Below are 10,353 nucleotides of genomic sequence, written 5' to 3' on the forward strand. Positions count from 1 at the left end.
CATCCCTGCCCATTACTTGACTGTTTGGATGACATTAACACTCATAGCGTCCTCCTCAGCATCCTTTACACCCCAAGACTCTCCCCTACTTATATCTCATGTTCCTGGCCACGCTGGTCTCCCTGCGCTCCTTGCTATGTGCTCCCCGGGGTCGCTGGGTGTGACTAGCTCTCCCCAGGGGTTTCTCTGAGGCAGGAAATTGGGCACAGGGAAGTGAGGCAGATCTGCTCTATTTCTCAAGTGACTTTTCTCAACCCTGCAACCCTGATCGTTGGGCTCAGAATCCAGTCTCAGGGACGTTGCCTCTTGTGGGCCACTACAAGTTTTTGCAAGTTCCATATAGCTTTCTCTGAGGAGAGACAGCCCATCTCACATAATCTTGTGCACACATGGATAGTAACAGAAGTGAACGTCATCTTTCTAGAAATTGCCTTGTAAGACTTCTCAATCAGCTTCATTTCCACCAAAGACAAGGGCTGGATGACCCAGGAAGACTGAACCATCAGTTTGCCCATGACTAGCCTTGCCATGGTTTGAGAAAGGTCAGCAGCCACAACATCCTTCTTTGGTTCCCTTCCTGTCCATGACAACCATGATGACCACCGCCAATGGCTGCCCATGTCCACTATCACCCATTCACTGAGGCACTCATCACTGCATGTCTGCTCTGTGCCAAGTGCTGGCCCAGACCACTGCCACCAACTCCATCACCCCTGCCATCACCCCTTATACCACCACCACCATTACAACTACACAGGACACCCACGTGCTGCTGATCCAGCTTCCCGTCATCACTCTCAGGTTATGACCATCAGCATCATCTTCATAAAGGTCTTGCAGTCAGCATATGAACCCCGACCTCGACTGGCTACCATACCTATGCATGCACTGGATGGTTATAAAGACCATATAAATAATAGACAGAAATCATTAACCCATTGGAGAATAATAGATCTGCCCCACTTGTAGATGCAAATGTGGTTTAACATTTAGGAATCAGAGACACAGGATAAGATAGTAGCAAAACTAAATGGGCTCTCAGGACATTAACCATGAGAGATTTGCTCATACCACATAAACTTAGAGCCAACCATCTTAGCTCTTCAGGTCAACTGAGAAAATCTGCCTGAGAGAGCTAGAGTAGTTTACTTGGTTTTGAGAATTTTACTTTAGAAAACGATATAACCTCAAGATCAGAAGAATCTCTACTTGAGTAAAAAATTCTCAGCTGCTTGGGCAATTAGAGGTTCTCATACAGTCATTTCTAGCCCCGAGTCTATATACTTCATGTCACCTGAACAGCTGACCTTCCTCCAGGATGGATGTTTGCAACTGCCATTTGACAAAATTGCTGCGCTCCCCACAGTCCCAAACACCAAACGCCCCTAATTTGCAGTCTTACTTGTGGATCTGTGAGATTCTGAGACAGACCTCCCCCATGCTCTGTAGTGCCCTATTGTTTATCAACCGGCTTGGCAATAAGAGTACATTACACTGACTGTGTTTGCCTTCAGAAAGCAATCGATGTGACACACACATGCGTTTACAAGAAGTTTATACACAAACGCAGATATGCGTTTATAAGAAGTTTATACACAAACGCAGATCGAGGTAATAATTTGTGCTAAAGAATTGGCAGCGTTCGAATTAAAAGTAGCAAGAAGAAAGACTATAAATGTTGGAGTGTTAGAAATATACGCTTTGCTTGGCTGAGGAGGACATTTATTTTCTTCACTTCCTCCTTCACCTGCAGGACATGCTCACTTAATATTTATTCTGTATTAAAAATGGAGAAAGAGCAAGAGGTACCTTCTGGTGCCTCCGTCAAGTATTTACAATGTAGCAAAAGAGAACAATATAGCAACTGATGACCTGCCAGGCTGTTAAGTGAAGAAAGTAGGATTTCCAAAGTGTCAACATTTGACAGTATGATTGTTAATACTTGAAAAAAAAAGCCTATGTACAGGAAGTGGTTAGAAATAAGAGATGAGTAATTGTTCAAAACAATTGTATAAGTGAGTTTTTATTTTTATTCATCTACATATTCTGTATTATGGACATATTTATATATAATATTATTCTTCAAGGGAAAAAAAAGTGATCCAAAGGTTAGAAAAGGTGTTATCAAAAGCAGCTTAAATAGTATGAGGAGAGGGAAAATTGCAATGATTCTGTTCTTCATTAATTAAATATATTTGTTAATTTTTTTTCATTTTCCACACTATTAAGAAAAATATGAGATATATAAAATATAATCCCTTTCCTCAAGAGACTTAATTTGGAGTGAGGAAGACAGACCCCAAAATAGGCATTTATAAAACAACAGGGGCTCTTAAATGTATGAAGAGATATTCAACAGGACTCATAGTAAGATTCATACAAATTTAAATACATTGAGGTACTTTCCTCACCTTCAGATTGACAAAGATCCAGAAGTTTAAACACACCCTTTGTTGGCAAGCCTGCTCGGGCATTGCTCATAGGAGTACAGAATAGCATGATACATTTGGAGGAAAACCTAGCAACACTTAGGCTCACTACAGGTTCACTCGTGCACAGCAATCCCGCTTGCAGGAATCTGTCTTGCAGATATGTATGCACGCATATAGGAAATGATGTGTACACAAAGTTATTTGTTGTAATTCTGTTTGTAGCAGCAAGGCTGGAAGCAGCCCGTGAACCTTCCAGTAAGGGACCGGTTAAATTAAACACACAATGGAACACCACGGATCCATTTACCAAAAGGCCATTTCTATAGCGATATGGAATGATCTCCAGAGCACATATGAGAATATTCATATTTACTTGTTTTTGCATGAAGAAAACACTGCAGGGTAGTTGTTTCCTACTGTGGGGATGAGGGCTGGCAAGGGATAAAAAGGGGCAAATGGACATGGGTCAGAGAAATACTCCTCTGCATATCCATTCATGATTTTTTTTAATAATGTAGATATATTATCTATTGAACAAATATTTTAAAATACATATTAACATAGTGACACGGTGCAATCATTATATCCTGGTTTGCCCAAGCGAGTTCAGGTCAATGCCTATTTTCCAAAGATAATTATTAGTAGTGCCCCGATTCATTCTTAAAAATATCTGGGTTTATTTAATTGATAAACTATATAAGCATCTGGGTGATAGAATGTTAGCTTTAAAGATACTGCAGAGGGTGCCTGGGTGGCTCAGTTGGTTAAGCGACTGCCTTCGGCTCAGGTCATGATCCTGGAGTCCCGGGATCGAGTCCCACATCGGGCTTCCCGCTCAGCGGGGAGTCAGCCTCTCCCTCTGACCCTCTTCCCTCTCGTGCTTTCTATCTCTCATTCTCTCTCTCTCTCAAATAAATAAATAAAATCTTTAAAAAAAAAATAAAGATACTGCAGAGTTTGTGGTCTGAATATGTATGTATATGCACACATACATATCATTCTCTGGCTCCTTCCTTTTGCCATGTTGACAACAGCTTTATCACTCCAGAAAGAGAAAAATAAGTCAATAACATATATATGTATATCTAAGTATGTAGTGTATATAGATATATATATATAGTATATGGAAAGCTATATTATGATCTAGTATCCAGAAATAATCATATATGCTTATATATAAGTATGTAAATGGTATACATAATCTATAGAAATAGGTACGCATACACAGGATATATAGAAATAAGTTTACATATGCAGCGTTTAGAAATGAGTGTATGTACTTACTTCTCTCCTTCTGGAGTAATAGCACCGATGTTAACATGGAAGAAGAAAGAAACCAAAGAGTTGGCCCTGAGATGTCCACCCAATGAGTCACATGGATGCATGACTTCTGACTTCCTTCCGCATCATAGCAGAAGAAAAGAAGTGATATTTGTAAGACACAGTGAGGTGAACAGAAAGGCTGCTTGCCGACCCATGCACATGGCCCAGGGGGCTGATTTCCTGGGGCTCTCGCTTACCCCTCAAAGGGAGAGGTGCAGGGAGAGGAGTCAGTCACTCTCCTCATGTCTGCACCTGGTGGGAAGCCCTGCTCTAGGGACGACTGGAATGGAAAGACTTCCAAAAGCCCGTGAAGTAAGAGGGAGGGTGAGTCCAGAGCACTGCCCTGACGTCCACAAGAGGAATGACTGCTGGCTGGGGTTGGGAAGGGGACCTCCTCCCCGTCACCCCCACTAGGTCTGCAGGAAGTCCAATCATTCATTCATTCCCTTTTCATTTACCAGTCAATGGACGGACACATAGGCTCCATACGAGGAGTCAGGGGTGGGACGTGGGTTGTCCTGAGTCGTCAGGTAGGCACGTCTGTCCCCACGGCGGGACTGCGGTCCCTACAGCTCACCGCACGGTACTGAAGAGTAGGACCTGAACATTCGCCAGGGATGCTTTCGGCCCGCCACCGAGGTATGCGCTGACCTGTGAGCTCCCCTCAGCAAGAGGAACTGAGACAACACAGTGCAGTCGAACAGAAAGACCCCAAAGCCACGCGTTAGGGCAAAGGGTTAATTTTGCAAAGGCAGGGAGAAGCGCACAGGAGGCTCCAGGGGGATTTTAGAAACCTAGATCCAGAGAAGATGCTTGATTTGGAGTCTTACCAATTCCACTAACCCACACGTGACAGCCATGGATGATTCACACAAAATGGGGCTTGCTCAGGGAAAGGGATTCCCCCCACTGCAGAAAGCTATGCGGCAAATTTGAAATAATAATGACCATTTTTTGGTCATTATTATTTTCCAAGTATAAACTAAAGTAACCGTCACAAGTATTTTGGTCATTATTATTTTCCAAGTATAAAATAAAGTAACCCTCACAAGAATTACTTAAATAAGATTCCACTGTGGTCCTCATTTTCCAGATGAGATTGAGCGCCTGGTCCGAGGTCATGGAACAAGAAGTGGTAGCGATAATGATTGATTGAATCAGGCACACGGGCTTCAAAGGCCCTTCTGGAACCACTACACTGCCCTGCCTCCAGGATAGTAAGGTTGCTTTATTATTTATGGAATACCTCTTCACTCTCAGGAACACTCAGGGTTAGGCACCTTGTATGTGTCGTTTCCTTTAATCTTTATAGAACGGTGTGGAGATCATTATATACCCGTATAACATCATGAGAAAAATGGATGTTTGGAGAGAGGTTATGTTTTTTTACCGGCATAAATAGAAGTGGCAAACTGGGGTTTGGACCAGCACCTCCCCCTCTCTGTTCTGGATTCTCGGATCTCGGGCCCTGCTTTCTCTAAGAAGTGTGGCAACCCCAGACTCAAAGGTCCCTGAGCAGGAGGGAATGTGAGCGGCCAGGTGCTGCGGCTCTGGTTGGACAGAGAGAGCGAGGCCGCGGATCTCACCAAGGTCACGCCCGCCAGAGAGGACTGGGACCGGGGGTCGGGTCCATGTCTCTTCACAGCAGCTCCAGGAATCTTTGGGGTGTTTGTTTGTTTGTTTGTTTTGTTTTTCATTTTTACAGAAAAACAATTGAAAACAATTTTATGAGGACAGAGACCCGTCTCTGCCATGCTGCAGTCCTGCCTTTGTCCCCAACGAGCCACGCATCCTCAGCAGGGCCTGTCACTTCCCTGGCCTGCCGTTCCCTGGCCTGAAGAACAAGAAGACTGAACTCTAGGATCTCAGCAGAGGAACTAGTTGGGAGCCGGCGGAAAAAAGTGGGTGTAAGGGTGACGGGGCTTCTGGTCCCCAGTCCTACTTTCTATTTGAGTCTGCTTTCTACTTTGTGCGTATCTGCTTCCTATATTATGGTTCTAATGTTTGTTTGTTTGAAAATATGGGATCAGATGATTTCCTGGGTGTCTCCCCTGACTCTTCAAGAGGGTCTATTTCTTGCTAGGCGAGGCTGCAGCTGCTGAACTGACATGAAGAAGGAATGAGCATTCCCATCCCGTGGCTGCCGGCCTGCCTGCCTGCGGCAGACACAGGCCAGGGTGCCCCTGAACAGGTGATAGGATGCAGCACCCTCATCAGAAGAGTCAACGAGAGTCGGGCCTCAGGCGTCTGGATTGGGGTCCAGGAACCAAAGGCTGTATGATGGCCTAACTGAACTAAAAACTCCTACTAATGGCAGGAGGACAGCAGGGATGGGGAAACAGGTCTGCGCAGCAAGGATGGAGGGCAGGCCTGAGACCTCTGACATACTAATGACTCTTCCGTTTCTTCCACGTCTAACACAGAATCCAGGTGCATTAAGAGACTAAGGATGAGTTTTTTAGTAGATCCGGTGCCACAGGCCAGGGCAGGTGGAGTCATCGTAATGCTGAGCTCCAGCATTTTCTGAATCGATTGCCTTTAATTGTGTCTCCCACTTACCGCCTGCTTGTATGTCTTCCTCTCTGTCCATTCTGAGCTGTCGCTAATCATGGAACCCACCTCCTTACCTACCTATATTGGTCCTTTGCCTAAAACGTCCTCCTCCCCCACCCCACCTGGGCATGATCCCGAGATCCATTCTTTTCCTAGACTAGTCATGTAACATTCTGAGCCTCACTTTCCTTATGTACAAGCTTATAGACCCACTTCAGTGGGCTCTCAAATAGCATTTCTGCTATTCCTACTAATTTGTTGGTGGTAGATACATAGGTTTTGAATAAATTACTAATGGTTGGTCTGAGGGGGCTGAAAGATCAGGCAACTCTGAATGTCATTTCAACGGACCTCCATTAACAAGGGCTAAAACACCCCACCCACGTAGTCAGTCCCCGTTCTGGGTAAGCTCCCAGAGCCTCGGACCTCTGCTTGCTAGATGGGGAGTCAGCATGGGTTCTGTCCTGCCTCGCTCAGTGCAGAGGCACTCCTGAGATGGGGGAGTGTTTGCTGAGCAGCACAGAGCTGTGCCCACGTGTGGGGCCTGAAGGAATCCTTCTGGGTGGGGGTGGGGAGCCCAGACAACATCCACGGACTGGGTGACGGCCTAACTTAGTTAAAAAAAAAACAAAAACAAAACTCTACTAATGGAAGGGGCAGCCAGGATGGGGAGACAGGGGCAGGGTCTGAGACCTCTGATATACTGGGGCTTCTGTTTCTGCCATGTGTAACACAGAACCTGGGCGCATGAAGACACTCTCACCTCACGCCCAGCAGCACAGGACCGTGCTGACAATCTTCGAGCAGCGTGGCCAAAACTAGCCTTAGATATTCCCCTGCTTCTCAGTTAGATCTCAGGCAGTAGTACTGAACCCCATATCCTTAACCAACCCAGGCTTTTGCTTGTGCCCCGCTTTGGTCAAGCAGACGCGTCTTGGACCCATTGCCGAACCGTCACTGTCACACGGAGCCTGTGTGAAGGACCTGGATATACCTAGATTTCCCACAGGGAAGCAGGACGGCCAGACCCATCCAGCTAAGGAATCCCTCCCACAAAACTTTTCTTCTGAGCAACTCAGGGGACAGAGCAAGGCGCTCACAAGTTTGCTAATGAGAAGGCAAACAAGCTGTTTAATTGAGCTGGGGAAGCCAGAGGGTGAGGCAAGGGTGCTGCTCCCAGGGGCTCTGCCTGCTTAATGAGGCACAGTCTTAACTTTGGTAATTATCAGCCTTTTGTCTGCAGAGACCGCCCCCTCCCTGAGTTGTGGAGCGGGCACTTTGGGGAGGCCCCCGTCTTCTCTGCTTGCCTCCCTCATTTCATCCTAATTGGGAACATGGGAATGCAGACCAAGATGTCAAGAAAGCAGCTCTAGTATACCGTACTTCCGAGGCCCAGTCAGGAGACACCAGGGTCCCAGCTTCGCCTGAGCCCCACAGAAGAGTGTCTGTTCCCTGCACTCAGCAGAGGCGCTGTGGACGTACAAGTGGGGGGGCCGGGGGGCAACAGGCCTGAGTTTGAGTCCAAGCTCTGCCACTGACCAACAGACTCAGAGTCAGTCACACACTTTCCCTGACCCCTATTTCTGTGGTACTGAAATATGGAGATTGGATTTTATAAATTCCATGGGTTTTTTTTGAACTCCAATTTTCTGAACTATAATAAATAATGTGTTTTTTTTTTTCATTCTGATACCCAGGAAAACAGCATCAAGGATCAAGAGTAGTAGACTAACTTATGCTTTGAAAAAAAAAAGAGAAAGTTTCTTTTTCTTTTAAAGATTTTATTTATTTATTCATGAGAAACAGAGAGAGAAAGAGAGAGAGAGAGAGAGAGAGAGAGGCAGAGGGAGAAGCAGGCTCCCAAGGAGCAGGGAGCCCGATGCAGGACTCGATCCCAGGACCCTGGGATCATGACCTGAGCTGAAGGCAGACCCTTAACCATCTGAGCCACCCAGGCGCCCGAGAGAGAAAGTTTCTTGAGAGTGAAGGAAATGGAAGAGAAACAGGGAATAGCACAATAGACAAAGGTGTGCCCAACCCCCACAAACAGGAGCACACACCACCTGAGTTCAGACAAAGGAAGGGATGGCCACAGTGTTTGCTCTTTCAGATAGTTTTTTAAACTCTCATTTCCTTTTTAAGAAAAAAAAAATGATCATTTCCTTCTAGAAAAAGAAAAAAAAAAAAAAAAGTGGTCCTGAGCGCCTGCCTGTCAGCGCATCCCTGCTTGTCTGTCTGTCCATCCGTACATACTCGGCGCTGTGTCTCCTGGCTGCCAGGGGCTGTCAGCGGCGAGTTAGCCCATGCAGTCAGAGAACCCGGCATTTGAATCCCACTTCCACAAATCGGCAGTGACAGGATGAGGTGCAATTTAACTGAACCCTTCCTGCCTCATTTTCAAAACTGAAAATGTCAATAATATCTACTTCTAAGGTTGTTGTAAGAACTGAAATAATTTATGTTGGCATGGGGTGGATGCTGCGAGAATGAAATCTAACTTTGCCGATTGCTATTACGATCAGCCTTACAGTGACACACCTAATTCCGAATAAAACCAAAGAGATGACCCTTACATCCAAGAGTCTAGTCCACAGAGGGGTTCAACAAAGGGCATCAACCCAAACAAGTTTCAGGGCTGCAGCGTCCCCGTGTCCCTTCAGAAGCTCTGTGACCACGTCCGCATTAATTAAAAGTGGTCACCTCACGATGGGCTCTGACAAACAAACTGAGGGCTCTAGAGGGGAGGCGGGTGGGGGATGGGTTAGCCTGGTGATGGGTATTAAGGAGGGCACGTTCTGCGTGGAGCACTGGGTGTTATGCGCAAACAATGAATCATGGAACACTACATCCCAAACTGATGATGTAATGTATGGTGATTAACATAACAATAAAAAATTATTAAAAAAAAATAAAAATAAAAGTGGTCACCTCAGACACTGAGCCAGACTGTTCCCTTCAAGGATCTGAACTCCTTCTGACAAGGGGCGAAGCACACCAGATGCTTTTTAGGAGGTCCCACCTAGAAACGAGGGAGGTCTCCACTAAGGCGTACCAGCCTTCATGAGTTATCCGGAGGAATCAAGCGACACAAGGAAGGAACCTGACCAACGGCTGGTACAGAGGAGACATTTAGTTAATAAGAAGTCCCTGTCTTCCTCCCTTTTAGAAGTGCCCCAGCTGCTGAAATCCCCCCCACGGTGGGATCACTCATCATCCTGCCCACGGAGTTTCGTATTACCTCTGGTCTTCCTGTGTGTTCTGGTGCAAAGAATTCTTCCGCTGTCTTTAAATACCATAACACATTTTTTTCATTTTTTTAATAGATCTTATTTTTTAGGGCAGTTTTACGTTCATAGCAAAACTGAGCAGAAATTACAGAGCTCCCCACACCTCCTGCCCCCATGCATTCACTGCTTCCCCCGCCATCAACATCCTGTACCAGACGACCGCTGATGAACCCACACTGACTGACGCACCATTATCACCCAATGTCCATGGCTGCATGAGGCTTCAGCCTCAGTGGTGCACATTCTATGGGTTTGGACAAATGTATGCTGTCACGTATCCATCGTAGTATCACTCAGTCTAGTTTCACTGCCCTCAAAATCCCATGTTCCTCCTCTCTCTCTCCCCTACTCCCTGACAACCACTCTTTTTACTATGTCCACACCGTTGCCTTCTCCAGAATGTCATGTAGTTGGAATTATTCTGTTTGGAGCCTTTTCAGATTGGCTTCTTTCACTTAATAACAAGCAGTTAAGGTACCTCCATGTCTTTTCATGGTTTGACAGCTCGTTTCTTTTTAGCATTGACTAATGGTCCAAATGTACACATGATGTTGGTTTGGATTAAGACAATCGGCTTTCTTCGTTTCTGTAGACAGCCTCAGAACATTTGCCTACATTAGCTTTTGGGAAGGCTCATCCTTCCGGCAGATCCGGTGGTGGGTTTACCACAATACTGTCCCCTGACTGCTGCCATTTACTTGACATTCCAGGGTGTATGGAACTCCAGACTGCATGCACAGTGCCACAGGAAAAACACT

This window comes from Eumetopias jubatus, unplaced genomic scaffold (assembly GCF_037043125.1).
Source record: "Eumetopias jubatus isolate StellerSeaLion01/CBP00866 unplaced genomic scaffold, mEumJub1_p1.0 scaffold_12, whole genome shotgun sequence".
NCBI lineage: Eukaryota > Metazoa > Chordata > Mammalia > Carnivora > Otariidae > Eumetopias > Eumetopias jubatus.